The sequence below is a fragment of the Tasmannia lanceolata genome, unplaced genomic scaffold (assembly GCF_043159265.1).
Source record: "Tasmannia lanceolata isolate RefF3 unplaced genomic scaffold, GAP_Taslan_0.1 ptg000024l, whole genome shotgun sequence".
NCBI classification, from domain to species: domain Eukaryota; kingdom Viridiplantae; phylum Streptophyta; class Magnoliopsida; order Canellales; family Winteraceae; genus Tasmannia; species Tasmannia lanceolata.
Genome location: NW_027518701.1, coordinates 14,165,238 through 14,182,904, shown reverse-complemented (window position 1 = coordinate 14,182,904; position 17,667 = coordinate 14,165,238).

The following is a 17,667-nucleotide window of genomic DNA, read 5'->3' as shown; positions in this document are numbered from 1 at the left end:
GTGTCTGTGTATATATCTATGCATGTGTATATGAGTGTGTGTGAACGTGTGTTAGTATGTATATATGTGTGTGCATGTGTGTGAGTCTACGTGTGTATGTGTGTCTGTGTATGCGTATGTGTTTGTGAATGTGTGTGTGAACGTGTGTTAGTATGTATATATGTGTGTGCATGTGTGTGTGAGTCTACGTGTGTATGTGTGTCTGTGTATGCGTATGTGTTTGTGAATGTATATGTGTATATATGTGTACGTGTCTGTATTCTCCTCAGTATGGTGATCCTCATGCTGTCCAGTTCTGAATTTTTCCTTTTTTTTTTACCTCAAATGCTCAAAACTTCTAAAAAACAAACATATCAATCTTGTAGATCTCATCGAGCCGGTTAGTTCGACATATGGCAGCCCAAATTTGGCCGAAGGATGAGAGAGCTATGCTCTTTTTAAGTTTTAGCCATCCAATGTGTTAATTTTTCTAGTTTTTGAAAATTTGTCGCGTCAAGTAACTTCTGGGCCGCTTCTGGCCGGATCTGACTGGAGCCGTAGAAGACAAAGTTGTTCGTTATGAGATTTCCTAATACTTTGTCATTGTGTACATTTTTTAATAAACAATGTCCGGTGTGTCAAAAATCACTTTCAAAATTTCAGTTTTCTGGAAAAACTATTTGCTGTAACAACAGATTGTCGGTTATTTTTGGGGTGCTTCTGACAGGATCTGACTGGAGCCATAGAAGACAAATTTGTTCGTTATGAGATTTCCTAAAACTTTGTCAATGTGTGCATTTTTTCAGAAGCAATGTCCGGTGTGTCAAAAATCACTTTCAAACTTTCAGTTTTCTGGAAAAACTGTGTTTGCTGTAACAACAGATTGTCGGCTATTTTTGGGGTGCTTCTGGCAGGATCTGGCCAGAGCCGCGTAAGACGAAGTTGTTCCTTGAATGATTTCCTAAAACTTTGTACTTGAGTAAAATTTTTAAAAACAATGTTTTGAGTGTCAAAACTGAACGCGAATTTTCAGCTGAAACACTAATATGCTTTTTAATGGTGATGAGCCGGAAACGGCCGTTTTCCGATCACTTCCAGCTGGAACCAGACGAAGTGGTCAACTGAGAGAATGTTATTCATGATGGGATCTACAACTTTGAATGATGAGGTTTTTGGTGTTTATGATGTTTGATAGGTCCAAAATTCAACGGAAAGTAGCATTTTTCACACTATTGTCATAATTATGTCATTTTTTTATGGACAACTTGAGCTTTATTTAATTTTAATGATTGTTTTAGATATTTTGAGCTTGGTAGCAAGTTTTAAATCATATATTGAATAATTTTCATGAATTTTTTGGCATTTTTGACCATTTTTGTGAAAATTACATGTTGGGTGGAAATTTCACATTTTTTTAGATTCTTTTGAGCCTATATTGATTCTAATGCTTGTATTGAGATATGATGAGCATACTAGCAAGTCACAAATCATATATTGATCAATTTTCATAATTTGTTTTGTATTTTAGAGCCTTATTTGTTAAATTTGCATGTTGTGTAGAGTGCTTTTATTTTATTTTTCAATGCTAAATGAATGGAACCCGTGCTACATGTCAAACTAGACATCTAAACTTCTATGATCACTTCTAAAACATGTTTAAACCTTCTAAATTTTGCGAGTTTCATTCTTGGAGACATGTCATGTCTCATTCCGTCTTTGAGATCCATTGCTTACTTCTTTTGCCTCTCGGTTGCATCATTGCTCATTGATTACATCTTTTGTACACATCATCATTTTTCCTTTAATCCGTCCCTCATAGCAAGGCGATGAAGGCGTTAGCCCAAGCCGATCATTAGGAGAACTTAGTAGGATATGGTAGTACCCCCTGTCTTCTTCTTCCCTCTTCTTTAGGTAGAGAGTGTTCATTCTTTTAGATGTCTTTCGAATCTTAGATAGCCCTTCATTTTTAAGGGCGATGAAGGTGTTAACCCAAGCCCATCCTTAGGGGACTTACTCGATCCTAGTAGCACTCCCCTCTATATTTAGTAGACTAGCGCAGTCTTTTAGACACCTTTAGATAGTTAGCTTTATTCATTGCAAGGGCAATGAAAGAGTCATTTAGAGCCCCCATTTAGGAGACCATTGTGGTCTCATTAATGAGTTATGTTAAGAGACTATCTCAAGTCTCATAAGTTGCACCCCTTTAGTTAAAGACCAACTTGGTCTGTTAGTTGCATTGTCCATATTTATCATTGCAAGGGCAATGATAGGGATACTTGGAGCCCATTTTTGTGTCTAGGAGACTTGCCCAGTCTCACTAGCACTCTTGTGTCTTTGACTTATTTGCCCCTCATTCTTTGATAGTGTTATTAGCGAGTTTTTGACTTATTTGCCCAAATTTTTTGTAGTGTTATTAGCGAGTCTTTGACTTATTTACCCATTTTTGTAGCGTTATTAGAGAGATTTAGACTTATTTGCACCACATTCTTAGTAGAATTATTAGCGAGTCTTTGACTTATTTGCCCTTACTTTGCTAGCGTTATTAGAGGTCTTTGACTTATTTGCACCCCCTTATAGAGTGTTAGTTATACTTAGACTTACCTGTACCCCCTTTTAATGTCGTTTGTTTAGGAGTCTATTTCATAGACTATTAGTTTGTCTTCTATCATAGAAGTTTGTCATTTAGTGTGTTTGCTATTTCTCTTTGTTAGAGACTATATCAGTATTATTAGAGTTTACCTACTTGGGATCTTACCATATTTTTCATAGTTGGGACACTAGGTCACTCATTTTGGGATCATTTCACTTTTAGTGAGGTTATTTGTTTAGGGTTTTCCTTTTTAGCCCTAAGGTTTTTTGTCCTAGGGTATTGCTTTGTGTGTTCCCTTTGGCCTTTGACCAAAAGGGTAAAAGCATTTAAAAAAAAAATCTAAAAATACTTGAAATTTAAAAAAAGAAAAAAAACATTAGAAATTTGAAACTCAAAAGCACTTGAAAAATATTTTAAAATTTCAAAAACATCAAAACTTCAAAACCATTTAAAATGTTAAATTTTTAGGAGTGTATTAGGAAATTTTCTTTCCGAACTACGTTGGCTTGATCCTCTTACACGAGGTATGTAGGCAGCTTGGGATCCTTATCCCAAGTCCAGTCAAACCTTTCAAAACAAACATTTCAAACTTTGTAAATAAACCGTTTAAACCTTTCAAAAATACAAAAATATTTCAAAACTTTCTCGATAAACATTGTTTTCAAAAAGCTCTTCCTCTAGAGTTAGGAGTTTGTCTTAGATAGAGTGTTTTGGTTGTTGTGTATTTGTATTAGAGTTAGGAGTTTGTCCTAGCTAGGAGCGCCTCCGTCCGGTCAGTTGGCGATCCACATCGCCGACTGATGACTAGAATATGATGCATTAGTCTGTCCCTTATTTTTCTTAGGACATACAGCCTAGTTACACATAGACATACAGCCTAGTTACACATAGGATATAGGAACCACCTGTATTAGTTTAAAGCTAACTTGCATTTAGTTAGGGATATAGGAAATCCTAAAATTCACAATTCACTTTAACCTAAATAACGTTCCAAAAACTTTAAAAATCAGTCCGGTCTTTTAGGTTGAGTCTAGTTTAGTGGTCTAGATGTCTTAGGCATCATAGTTTAGAATAGGTGCGAAGAACTACGTGACTCTGATTCTCGTGGAGGCGGGGATACGTAAGCGGCTTGGATGAACATCAGACCATCCAAGAGTTGAGGAATACATTTAGAGTTTAGGGTCTGTTATTAGTATTTTAGGAGTTGTGTTTGTTGTTCTCTACTGTTTATTGCATAGGATCATGCTAGTGTGCTTTCATTCTTTGATTGATAGTGATTTGTCATTTGCAGTTTTTAGTTGTAGCCGTTATCTATTCACTATAGACTTGTTTAGTTGTAGTTTATCATGCTTAGCCTTAGCCCTTTTTGTTCTTTACAGTTTTCATTACTGCTCATACTCTTGCTTAATTATAAGTTATTCACCACTTTTTTATTGTCTTAACTCATGTGTAGCTGTAGTTTTTTCATTTGTTCATCTCATTATATACATATATATTCATTTTGCTGCATATACATGATCTTATATTATAATAGGCACTATGTGTTCACCCTAATTTATAGGCGCTATGTGTTCGCCCTAATGTATATAGGCGCTATGTGTTCGCCCTAAGTTCCATTCCATTATTCTTTTATCTGTCTGTCATTTTGTTTATTCTTTATTTCGTTTACTGTATTCTTAATTTATTTCATGATTAACTGCTAGTTTTAGATTTCTTTTCCTGTACAGACTTTATACCTTTAGCTGTAGCATGCATGTGTTTGCCCATCAGAACTTAGACGCCCATTAGGCATGATACTCATAACTTAGCCATGCTTAGGCGACAATTCTTTCATTTATTTTGTGTGTGCTTATTATTTCTATCCCCGGGTCATGCATGTTTAGGTAGGCATTTTTCTCGGGGATATTTGTTCCCATTTCACATGATTTTTGCCCAAAACTATTCAAAGTTAATAATAAATGGCATAAGAGACCAAGTGCTTGCACTCGGGCGGATTGAGATGCTCTTCAGACCTTCCTCATCCGTAATCAGGCAATGACCCATATATATTTATGGTTATCCATTGCACAGAGGATTTGTTTTTGGGTTCTATGGCCTATCCATGGATGACGACTCTGAGTTATTTTAAGTACGTCTTGGTTTCGAGCCCTAGCTCCGGATCAAGAGGTATCTCATTCATTTATATCGCCACTCGTGCTATGCTTGACTGTGGCACTGTTTTGAGAGTTCCTTGGTAGAGCTCACCTTCACGTGGATGATCCAAAAGACTGATGGGGGACTCATTTCCTCCCCAGGATCTCAGGATCGGGGTTCACATAATGCTATCTCGGGTTGGGCTAGGGTTGGCCTCGACTAAATCTAACCCGACCGGAGTTGCACGTCATTTCCCAACCTTGTTTCCAATTTCAAAATAATAAAGAAATTTAAAGTACATTCCCAAGTATCTTTTTGAACGATAATTGTCTCGGTTAAGGAAAATGACCTGATTAGGGAAAGACGCATTGCCACGATCAGGTCTATGAATAATGCTGGTCATCGTACGTATGACCTATTGCTCTTGATCTATCCCTCATAAGATGATCCTAGACAGATGATCAACATGAGAAAACATAGACGTCCTCAAGATGTCTTATAGTTTTTTTTTGCATTCATCAAAATTGAAGATGTCTCCGTTCAACATCAAACTTGGACCCACTGGGTTCCCTTAGGATGGCCCACCGATGAACAGTCTCGATCACCAAGCACATCTACAATGTGTGCATTTGGTTGAGGGTCATTTTTATTCATTATGATGAGATCATCTAGCTCCTGGGTATCTTTAAAAGGCACATCGTCAAAATTAATTTTAGGGCGCTGATATTCCCTCAGAGGCTATTCCTCCCCTGGCCCCACTCACCCAACCTTGACAGCCCACTGACTATAAAGCACGTTTCCTATCTACTACTTTTTACGGGCTAAGCATTCACTCCCTTTTTCTCTTCCCTTCCAGGAAAAAATCACCCCCTCTACTCTACACCCGTACATCAAGCAAGGTAGGCCCCACTATAGGATGATGCAAACCATCCATTCGATGGCCCACAATGTTAATAGGTTGCACCCCAAAATATTATGGAAACCTTATAGATTGGAGAGTTGCGATCATCCTGTGGAAATGATTTTGGGGGCACAACCTATTTACGTTGTGGCCCATCAAATGGACGGCTTAAGTCATTCCATTGTGTGGACCGTTGTAGACACCCCATTTTGACCGGACCCTAATTCCTGAGAGTGAAGAATAACCCGAACCTCAGGAAATTTAACATAAGTTGCACCTCAATCCTTATTTCATCCCAAAACCAATCAAAAGGGGTGTGAAATATAAAAATGAGTGGTGCAAGTATCAAAGCTTAAGGATGGTGGCTTATCAAAGATCCCCATATCAATTCCATTGTTCATTTAGCCCAAGAGAGAAAAGACAAGTTAGAGGAGTGTGCTTGTCAAATGCATAGGTGTGCTAATGTCATTTCCCTTTATAGAAGAGGGGTGAGTCATACATAAAAGGGTTGTCCAAAGGCAAAGAGAAGTTTAGCTATAGGATTTCCATTTCCTACCCAGGCCACCCTCTTTGATTGTAAGAAAATTCATGAATACCGTGAGGGCCTGTACAGGAGACGAAAAAGAGGGTCTAAATATATCATTTTCTATATAAAGGGGAGTAGTTTAGCAGAACCTGGGGGTACCAAGACCAATTTGTGTATGCGAGATGTCTAAAGAGAAGAAGCCAAGTGGGAGTGTGCAATTACTAAAATGGAGGTATGCTGAAATCAGCGCACCTCCACACACTTATAAAACCCATCGAGTGGGATTTGTTGAGGAGGAGGACTTCATTTTCTAAAAAATACCTCAAAGAGATAGAGAGAAGAAAATCCACCGATCCCCAAATCTCCAAACCCTAGCCTTCTTCTCCGACGAGATTTCGCCCAAATCCGGATGTCCCGCCGGAGATCCGACCGCCGAAGTGCCACACATCACCACTATCTTCTTTGCTTTGGTTAATTCCCTCATCTCTCCCTCCTCTTCCATCTCTCCCTCATCTGGATCCATCCCCAAGGCCGTCGAGATCCTCTCTAATTCCGGCTTCACCTCCATGGCTCTCTCTCTCTCTCTCTCTTGAAAACCCCTGTAACTCTCCCTTCCAAACGATTTTCTCTTCCTTGAATCCGATTTTTTTTCAAGTTTCCAAACATATCTTTCCGATCCGATCTATGGTGATGATATCCGGCACGTCCGAGACAGAAACACCGCATAGATTAATGGCTCTGGTGCCAAAATCTCAGCCACTCCGCAACTTTTCCATGCCATTTTTGAAATGGGGGAACCAGAAGCATCTCTGCTGCATGAAGGTGAATCAGAACGGAGATATCTTCTCTCCCGATCTCAGATCTTCAGCCTCTGAAGCCGAATCAGACGGTGGAAAAAGAGCTTATTCAGAAAATCAGAGCTCGCGGAATCATTTCTCTTCATCGATTCCGTCCAAAAATTTTCAGCCTCTTGAGCGATTCCGTATAGGATCTTCCGGTGCCGGAATCCGGCGAGTAAGAGGAAGAATCGGCGGCGAGGCCATGGAATTTAAGGACGAGGAGAGCTGCTTGTAAGGCTCCGAATGAGATCAGAGGAGATTCAAGGAGGCAAGTGATTATTCTTTAAAAGGAACCTTCGGAGAATCTGATGAAATCTCAGAGGTTGAGAATTTTGCGGATCTACAGACCGTGGAGAAGAAGGAAAGAAGGAAGTTCTCGGATTACGCTGAATCAGGACATTAATTGTATGGATCTGTAAGTTCTTTGCAAAAATCTGTCCGAAATCTGCAATTGAGGTAATTCTCTGTCATTTTCCCCCAAATTTGTTGATTTTGTGTGAATATGTTGGATATCCGGCGAGCTCTCCTACCTCGGATCAGATCTGTAAAGTTTTGTCGCCATTCTTTTGAATTCTGATCACCTCGCCTTTGTTCTGAGCCTTTGTTCTGATGGTTTCGCCATTTATTCCAACTAAATATCATTGATTCTAGACTATACTTGAGTATGCCAAATTAAAAGAGAATTTTTGGAAAGTAATTTTTAGCAAGAAATATCCAATTCCTGTGTGCTCGGTTCTGCCCTTGCATTGTTAAATTCATCTGCAATTATATAGCATTTTGATCCTGAGGTTTCACAGAGACCTTTGATAATTCTTGAAGTACCTTACATGCATGTTTAAGAACTTCTGCTTGCCATGAAAATCTTGTGTCGCATTTTTTTGAGGATTTGAAGATGTGCATCCAGTATATTTTATAAGTTTCGAGGCTGAAATCTCACTCTCAGGACAAAGTTTTGATTCACTTGGAAGTGAATTGTAATGCTACAGCTGAGTTTCATTACAATTAACAAGTAGTTGAGTTTTCTCTTTCTCAACCGTTGAACTTGTGTTGGAATCAGTCTATTGGTTCATGATCAAACACCTATGTGAACATTCGATGGCCACCATGTGTTCGATTGAATGGCTCTGTGAGTGGGACTAAGCCTTGATGTTTAAAATTGCACCAATTTACATTTTTGTGAAGGGACTTAAGCCTCTAAGAGTCAAATATAGAACTAGTGTTGTTGCCTTGTTGGAACTAAAAAAAAAGTGGATTCTTGGACTGGATTTCTATTGTTGAACATGAAGCTTTCTCTATTTGATCATTCATGCTTATTCATTGTTTAAGATAGGAAGCCATATATATAATTGATTTTGGATTATAGAACTATTAAGATTTAAGATGTGAAGTTATGGATTGTTTTTCAGAAGAATAGGCTTGAAAGCTATGTTCTTGTTATGTTTGGGGTTGACAATTATGTTCAAGATGATTTTAAAGATAACAATATGTTGTGTGTTGATCAAGTATACATGTCAATTAAGACACAATCCAAGTTTCATTGTTAACACCTCTATCATCGTAGTGGCGATGAAGGCGCTAGCCCAAGCCCATTCTTAGGGGACTTGCTCAGTCCAAGTAGCACTCCCTTCTTTACTTAAAAGACTTACCCAGTCTTTTAAGTGTGTATCCCTTGTATATTATGAGCCTTATCATTGCAAGGGCAATGAAAGAGTCATCTTGAGCTCATCTTTTAAGAGACAAGCTGTGTCTCAGCATGAATGTCAAATCCTTTTGGAGACAGGCTTTGTCTCATTGGCCCTGCATATCATTTTGTTTTAGGAGACATGTCATGTCTCATTAGAGCCCTTCTCAGAGTCAGTCCTTCTTTCAGGAGTTTGTCCTATCATCATAGGGGTTAGGATTCTGTCCAACCTCTAGTCAAGTCATATGATTTTATCCAGTTCTTTGCAAGGTATAGGATGCTGTCCAACCCTTGCAGAGCTGTGTTTCTGTTCCTTTCCCCCGCAAAGCATAGGATGCTGTCCAACCTTTGCGGGATATCAGGAGTCTGTCCTCCCCTTATGATGATAGGATTTTGTCCTCTTGTGTCAAAAATAACAAAAACATCTGAAAAACCAAAAATCTCAAAAATCTTGAGTCATAGGAGAGTAGTTAGGAAAATTCTGTTTCCGAACTACGTTGGCTTGATCCTCTTCCACGAGGTACGTAGTGCAGCTTGGGATCCACATCCCAGGTCCAGCCAAACTTTTAAAAATAAACATTTCAAACTTTTTAAAAATATACAAAAAACTCTTCAAAACCTTTTCAAAAAGATCTTCCCCTAGAGTTAGGAGTCTATCCTAGATAGTTGGGGTGTTTTAGAGTTATGAGGCTGTCCTGATTTGTTTGATACGGTGTGTCCTGTCGTGTGAGTGTCCCTAGAGTTAGGAGGCCTCGAGTCGATCGGTTAGACATTTAGTCGAACCGATGGCTAGACTAGGAAGCATATAGTCAGCCCATGGTTTTCATCAGGTTGCACAGCCTAGTTACACATAGGATGTAGGACCCACCTGCATTAGCTTAAGGCTAATCAACTTGCATTAGTTAGGGCATATAGAGAGTCCTAAAAATTACAATTCACTTGAATTTAAGCAATCGTGCAAAAAGCTTTAAAAATCAGTCAAGGCTAGTGGATCGAGTCTAGGATAGCGGTTCTAGATGGTTAGGCATCATAGTTTAGAATAGGCCATCGAACTACGTTGACTCCGATTCTTCCCGAGACCGGGATACGTAGAGCAGCTAGGATGGACGGCCATCTTGGTCCGAGTCAAGTCGCATTAGAGTTTTAGGATTCATCTTGTCCAGTCATATATAGAGTTTATTTGTGTTGTATGTTTTGCTGTGTTTTCTTACTTTCATGTACAGATCCTATACCTTTAGCTGTAGCATGCATGTGTTTGCACACCAAAACTCAGACACCAATTAGGTATGACACTCATAACCTAGTTATTCTCAGGTGACACTTCTTTCATTTTCTTTTATGTGTGATTATTAGTATTCCTCCGAGACATGCATGACTAGATAGACGTCTTCTCGGAGATATGTGTTCCCATTTCGTATGACTTTCGCCCAAAACTCTTCAAAATCAATAATAAATGGCATAAGAGACCAGGTGCTTGCACTTGGGCGGACGGGGTGCTCTTCGGACCTTCCAAATTCGTAACCAGGCACGAACCTTCTTTTATATCTCTGGTTATCCGTTGCAACAGAGCATAGTATGGGATTCTTGGCCCACTTCCTTGGATGTCGACTCTTCTTTGTTTAAAGGTACGCCTCGAATCTGGGCTAGTCCCCGAATCGAGAGGTATCTCACCCTTTGTATCGCCGCTCATGCTGTGAGGGGCACTTCTTTCGAGAGTTCCTTGGTAGAGCTCTCCATTCACGTGGATGATCCTGAGACTGTTCGTGTGGGGCTCGTCCCCCGCCTCTCTCGGATCGGGGTCCACAACCGTACACTTCATTTTAAAAAATATAAGTGGGGCCTACAATTGAGCTTAATGTTACTGTACAACCTGAACCATAGGATGATACAAACCATCCATTTGATCGGCCACAATGTAAATAGGATGTGCCCCAAAAATCATTTCCATGGGATGATCACAACCCTCCAATCTATAGAGATTTCTATAACTTGCAGTTTCTCTTTAGATCGGAGGGCTAGGATCATCCTTTGGAAATGATATTTTGGGGTGGGCATGTTTTATGGGTTACGTGACTTACGTGTCACTTTTCCCATTAGTGGGCCGTCAAGGAGGAAAATAGCCTCCAACGGGGGGAAATATCAGTGCCAAAGTTTTAAGTTTAAAAAACCAGAAATTATATCAAATTTAGCAAAGCGTGTCCTACAGCACTAAGAGAAAGAATTTTCCACTTTCAAACCCCTTTTTAAAAATCAATGCAGTTCAAATCAACACTATGGATCACTAAGCACATACGCGCTTTGGATTAGGAGCCTTTTTTGTTTTTCAAACTGAGATTGTCTAGCTAGTGGTATCTTAAAGTAACATCATCAAACATTTTAAGTATAAAAAAAACAAATAATTGTTTCGAATTTCTGTTTCATTCAATCCTAAAAGCAAATTTTCACTTTCAAACACCATTATTTTAAAAATCAAAGGTAATCAATAATCAGACAAATAGTCTCCATCACCGAGCACAAGTGCCTGGTGTGCATTGACTTAAGGGTCATTTTTGTTGGTTAAGACAAGATCGTCTCGCTAGTGGGTACCTTTAAAATTCATCATAATACTTTTAGGTCTACAAGAAAAAGAAATTATTTCACATTTGGCAAAGAATTTCATTCATCCAAAAATTATAAAAGCGATTTTACCATTTACAAACATATTTTTTTCAGGGATTTGCTAGCGTCCATCACAGAAGGCATTTCGCGGATGGTCTGTTGCATCTGACAGTAGCCACTTCGTGAATGAAAACAAAATCTACTGAAAAGTGAGCCTTTATGGATGCTGTCAGTTGCAACAAACTATCCAATAAATGCCTTATGCGATGAATGCTAGGAAATCCCTTTTTTTCAAAATCATTGCTCTTGAGATAAATAATTTCGATCACCGAGCACAAGACTAGTTTGTCATAGTGGGTTTCTTTAAAACCCACCCATCAAAGTTATCCCAACCAACAAATAAATTGATCTAATTGCATTGCACTTCACGCTCAAAATTGAATTATTGATGGTTTAATTAATCTTTCTTGGGTGAAACAGATGATATCTCGATCGAAGGATTTCTTTGGGAAGTAATAAGCCCCTTCGACATCTCTCCATCTGCAAAGAATTCTCGATGTGAAAACACAGAGACAAAGGACTGATCTTTGAAAAGTATAAAAACCTACCAATTATTACAGATTTTTTTGATAGGTAAGATAGGGTTTGATGGAGAGCCCTACCAGTTTATTAGATAGCCAGTAGGGGTACATGACACCATCCCTAAATAGGAAATGTGGATCCTGGATGGGGGGTTGTCGCTGCGTGTTGTGCCTTCGCTCGTCTCCCCACACTCGGGGGTGTGCGCGTTGCTGGTGTGTTGTTATCTTTTGGTCCCTTTTTTAGTCAGGGGTGTGTTTATGACTGTGTTTCTTGTGAACTTGGGATAAGGATCCGAATTTCACAGGAAAAGAGAGGTTTTCACTTTTCAGAATCACCATCTAGATTAGGGCCCAGGACCCGTGATCTGCATTTCTAGTGAATTAGGGATACGAATCCGAATTTCACGAGAAATGCAAGGTTTGACGTTGCCGTCTAGTTGGGGCCTAAACCCCTGATTAACTCTGATTTCGGCATGGTCTTGACAGAAATCTGGGTAAGGGATATGGTTACGTGAGGGGAAGGTGTTAGGCACCCCTCATCCCCAGGAAACCCGGTCTCTTGACTTGAATTGGTGGATATTAGGAAAACTTTAGCAAGAATGATTTACACTCTTTTTAAGATTAAGCTTATTCCCGAGTTGGATTTCAAATAGAAAGAAAGGTAAAAACAGTAAGGAAATGAGGTCTTTTGCTTGTTATTGAATACAAATGCGTAAAGCAGTAAAGAAAGCAAGTAGAAATGAAAGAAAGCTTTTTTTTATTTTCTACAAAAAATTAAAGGGTTTTCTTTAATTCAATCTCCGGTGAATGGTAATTTTGAAAAGATTGAGATCGCTCCTAAATCTACTTCTTAGGCGTAAGCCATCTTAAACAAGTCAAATGAGCACCTAGAAGCGGAGGTAGGGGTGCAACTTGGGTCGGGTTGAACCCGAAGAAAGGTCGGGTCGGGTAGGGTTGAGTTGAGTTTGGGTCGGGTTCGGGTTGAGTTTTTCCAACCCGGGTTGAATTTAGGTTGGGTTCAGGTTGAGGGTTCGGCAACCTGACCCGAGTGAAACTCGACATTTTTTTATCATTTTTTATTTTTAAGCTTAAAAACTCGGGTCGGGTTAGAAAAAGGGTTCCTCGGGTCGGGTCGGGTCGGGTTGAAACTCGTTGGGTTGGAAATCGGGTCGGGTCGGGTCGAGTCCGGGTTGGAAAAATGGGTTCCTCGGGTTGGGTTAGGTTTGCCTCAACTTGACCCAACAGGACTTGAGTTGCACCCCTAAGCGGAGGCAATCACAAGCTAGCTGATTACTGAAGACGAAAAGTGAAAATTAAAGGAAAGTCTTTATGAAGAGAGGGAAAAGGGCTTTTTATTTAAACAATTAAGGGCGCTTCTTTAATAAAGTGTGTTTATAAGGAACAACACTAAAATGATTGAGATAGATTGTACTGCATATTCCTGATATAGGGGGAATCGAGGCCCATGCTTCCCCGTACTGACTACCGAGAAGAAAAGTCTATCGTTAATAAGATTGTTTGTTGCGTATAAATAACCGGATTTAAAAAATATCCTTTTTTAAATACTTTATTTACATTAAAGGAAACTTCTTTAATCTAGTGTGTTTGTAGAGAACAACATTAAAAAGATTAAGATAGACAGCACAACACTTCGTTGTATAGGCAACGAGAAGGAAGGTCTATCTTTAACCAGATTATTTGTTGCGTGCAAATAACCGGATTTAAGGAAATATCGTTTACTAAGGACTTTATTTACATTAAAGAGAACTTCTTTAATCAAATGTGTTTGCAGACAATAAGACTAAAAAGATTAAGATAGACGACACAACACTTCGTTGTACAAGCATCGGGAAGATCTTTAATCAGATTGTTTGTTCTGTACAAATAACCGAATTTAGAGAAATAGCCTTTGTCAAGCACTTTATTTATATTAAAGGGAAGTTCTTTAATCTAGTGTGTTTGTAGACAAGGACACTAAAAATGAATGACATAGACTGTACTGCAGATTCCTGATATCGAGGGGGGCATCTAGGCCCATGCTTCTTTGTATCGAATATTGAGAAGAACAACCTATTGTTAATCAGATTGTTTATTGCGTACAAATAACCGGATTTAAGGAAGTGACCTTTGTCAAGCACTTTATTTACATTAAAAGGAACTTCTTTAATCAAGTGTGTTTGTAAACAACAACACTAAAATGATTAAGATAGATAGTGTTAGAGTTGGTGCCCTAAAACCCAGTATATTTCGCATGTTAATCGATAATTTTTTTTTTCATGATATTTATGTGTACTAAAATTTAAATGTGTGATATGCTACTTGTTATTAATACCTATTTGTCTTTAGGTAGCAAAGTAGGAAACCCATGCTCATGGATTCACAGATCCTAGGGAGCAAGGTGATATGGGATTCCGGTTCTTTCCAGACCTTAGTAGTTCCTAGTCGGGGTTGAGGTTGGACACCTCCTCCTGTACACAACTAGCATCTATCTTGCCTACATGCACGAGATGTTGAGTGACTTATCTCAATCACTTAGGTAGTGGACCCTAAGCAAGATAGAATCGGTACGACAATGAGATTGCGTACTGAACAGGATTACATTAGAATAGCTTGTGGATAGGAGAACGTTAAGCTATTCTACCAAACATGACCCTTTACATGTCCTTTGCTCTGAGGGGTCATATTGGTCTGTTGGCGAGTCTCTCATTTTTTATCTGTCTAACCGTGATTATCTTGGAGTTACCAGAGGATAGTACTAGAGTGTTGGACAAACCTTCGAGGTCAATAGTAATACCCGACATGGAATTCTCCGCCTATTTAATAGGATACCATTTACGGTTTTGGTAAGAGCAGTAGGCCTAGAAAAATACCTAGCCAGGTGGATTTGATAAGATGTTTATCAAAAGGATTTCATAAAATAAGTTTTGAAATAGTTTTAGCAAATGCATTTGCGGGCCGATACTACTTGACTGAAAGGCATATCATGAGTGAGCCCAGGGGGTAGTTAATATCCACTCCCCGTAGGACTCAACTCAGTAGATGTGGAATTGGAGAAAGGACTTGCACATTTGATGTGATTGAGGGTATGATGATTTGACAGTTATATTCAGGGTTACGTCTCGATGGAGGCCACTGGCTAAATGCGATTGTAGCATTAGCTACAGGGCAATAATCGTAGTGGGGCCCACTTGTAGTTTCTGCAGGATCTACCGTTAAATCCCTGCTATGATCCCACTCACTACTCATTGATCTATTATAATCTATTGGATAGAGGTCCTGCATTTATTTGGTTGCTTGCACGAACTAGTTTCGTGGCATTGGATGCATTGAAAGGATATATACAATGTATATAGTGTATATGCACTATGGGACACAATGAGAATAACAATTTACTTAAATGCTAACTAAAGGGTATTTTGGAAATTATAAAAAAATAAGGATGGAGCTTTTATCCCATTGGATGAGAGGAAATATGTTTATTTAATTAAAAAAATTAAATAAACAATTGTAAGTTTAGCTTATAGACTCGTTTTACTAAAATAGTAATAACTTACCCACCTTTTTGCCAAAATTAATGTGTACGTACTCGTTTTGAAAAACTTTGATTGATCTACAACTTTGTAGTTTATGATTTTTTCTAATTCGTCCATTTACTTGTACAAAAATGAAGTTGAGATTTGACCAACAGTAATATAGCGGGTTTCCCATTGTGGGTAGCTTGTTTCCAAATTGGAAGCTCCCAATTTTGACTAGTTTCCTTATTTTTGAAAATTCACTAGAAACTTTGGATTGTATCAAAGGCAATTCAAATCTCTATAAATACAAGACAAAATAATAGAGTTTTACACAACTCTTTCATAATCCATGTGTTGGAAATTAAAAGAGACACACAAGAAAATTCATCCCCTTTGTTCTCTCTCTCTATTCACCAACTAGTTTTGGGTTTTTTAACCCAAAGGCATTCATCCAACTAATCTCCATTGTTCTAAACAATAATTCACATATTATAATCTGATTAAAATTAGGTTATAAAGTAAACAAAGAGTTGTTTACAAGATCCTTTGTACAACAAAAGGAATCCATCGATTCAACTTGCGGTTTCGTGTCGATTAGATCGTCGACGAATTTTCAAGTAGTAGATCAAGCAGGCGAGTTCTTCTCTACAACAACTTAAAGGTATTTATATTTATTTTTTATTAAATCATAATAAAAATCAATTAGTCGCAATGAATCCTGGGTTAGAGGAATTTTTTTTGTTCTACATAGTTTATTCTTTCGCTACGTGTAGCGATTTTTCTCGGGGGTTTTCAACATTTTCTAACAAGTGGTATCAAAGCTAACTACAGAATAGATTAGGAGGCTAATGAACCAACGATAGATGATGCGGTAATCTGCGGTGAGCCCGACGTTTTTCCTGGCTATCCAAGGTTCTTAGTCTTTGTTTGTTTTAATAATCATATGACTATCTGTCAAAAAACAGCAAAACTGAACCGCATGGTGGATTTTTGGACTTATCTCTTTACATGGTTAGAAAGTAGACTCGAATACGAATCCAACGCATCAAGAATCATCGAAATCCAAAGAGCAGTTTAGGAGTAATGATTTTTCAAAGTTTGGTACAAGTTACCGAAATTCAGGAAATTAATTCTGAAAATTGAATTGGGCTTTTGTTTCTCCACCCCGAAACGATTTGTAAAGCCTAAAACATAGGCATAGACTTTTCAAATAATATCTTGGGGTGTATGTAGGATGATCAGATCCTTGAGAAAGGATTCGAGTAACTATATCCCACTAAAAGTTACTCGAAAGATCATGTTATCCGGATTGTGTTCCCGATATGGAACAATTTTGTTTTTTTCTAAAATCAAACGATCTTGTTTTCATGCAAAATTTTTTACGCTGATTTATTAGACTATATAAAAGTGTTTTATGATATTTCTAATTAAAATCAGGATGGTTATGTGTTAATCAAAATTGAATTAACCTAATTTTTGTGTGAATTGATTGCTATTGGTGAAAGATGGGCAAAAGGGAGATTGGACCTTACCTCATGCATGGGATGCATGATTTTTCTATTGATGTTGTGATCTGATGGTTTATATTATGGTTTGTAATATTAAAGTCAGCGTTGTAATTTAATAATTTCAGTTTCTAATGTACTCCCTCTGGGCAATTGGGCGGACGACTCGTTTCCTATGGTGATTGATGATGATGTATAGATTACCTAGGTTAGTGTAGGACACTAGGGTAGTTTATATTTTTTGCCAAGACCAATTGAGGATGAAATCATTCTCTTGGAACTCAATCGCTGGATCGTGGATACTGCGGCATAAGAATGCTCTAGATTGACTGGCAGATTGAGGCGGATTTGATCCAACCAAAGAGGGACGCACTTGCTGATGTTGATGATGTTATTATTTTTCATATAATGAGGCAAATTTGATTACACTCCTTTGGGAATTTGCTTTGAGGTCAGCGAAATTCTCTTTATGCTGTTGCACAAAGTTGCCCATAATTCACCCTCAATTTTGCAATATAGTGTTGTAAGGATTCCCTTATTCAAGTAAGGTTAAGTGAAGAATCCCTATGATCCAAGATGCCAAATTAGGTTTTATGGATGGTGTGTGTATATTTCCATAGTTTGTTTGTTTCCTTTTCATATGATGGATGTCATGGTTAGGTTTGCTATGTATGTTTTTCTTTTATGCAATGGTTGCCTAATCAAACATACATAATGATAATCATTACTCCCATATTAAATAACCCTCTTAATAATATTAAGTTGATAAACGGGGTTCAGTCGAAAGGACAAGACCTTGTGACCTTCCATAGCCATCTA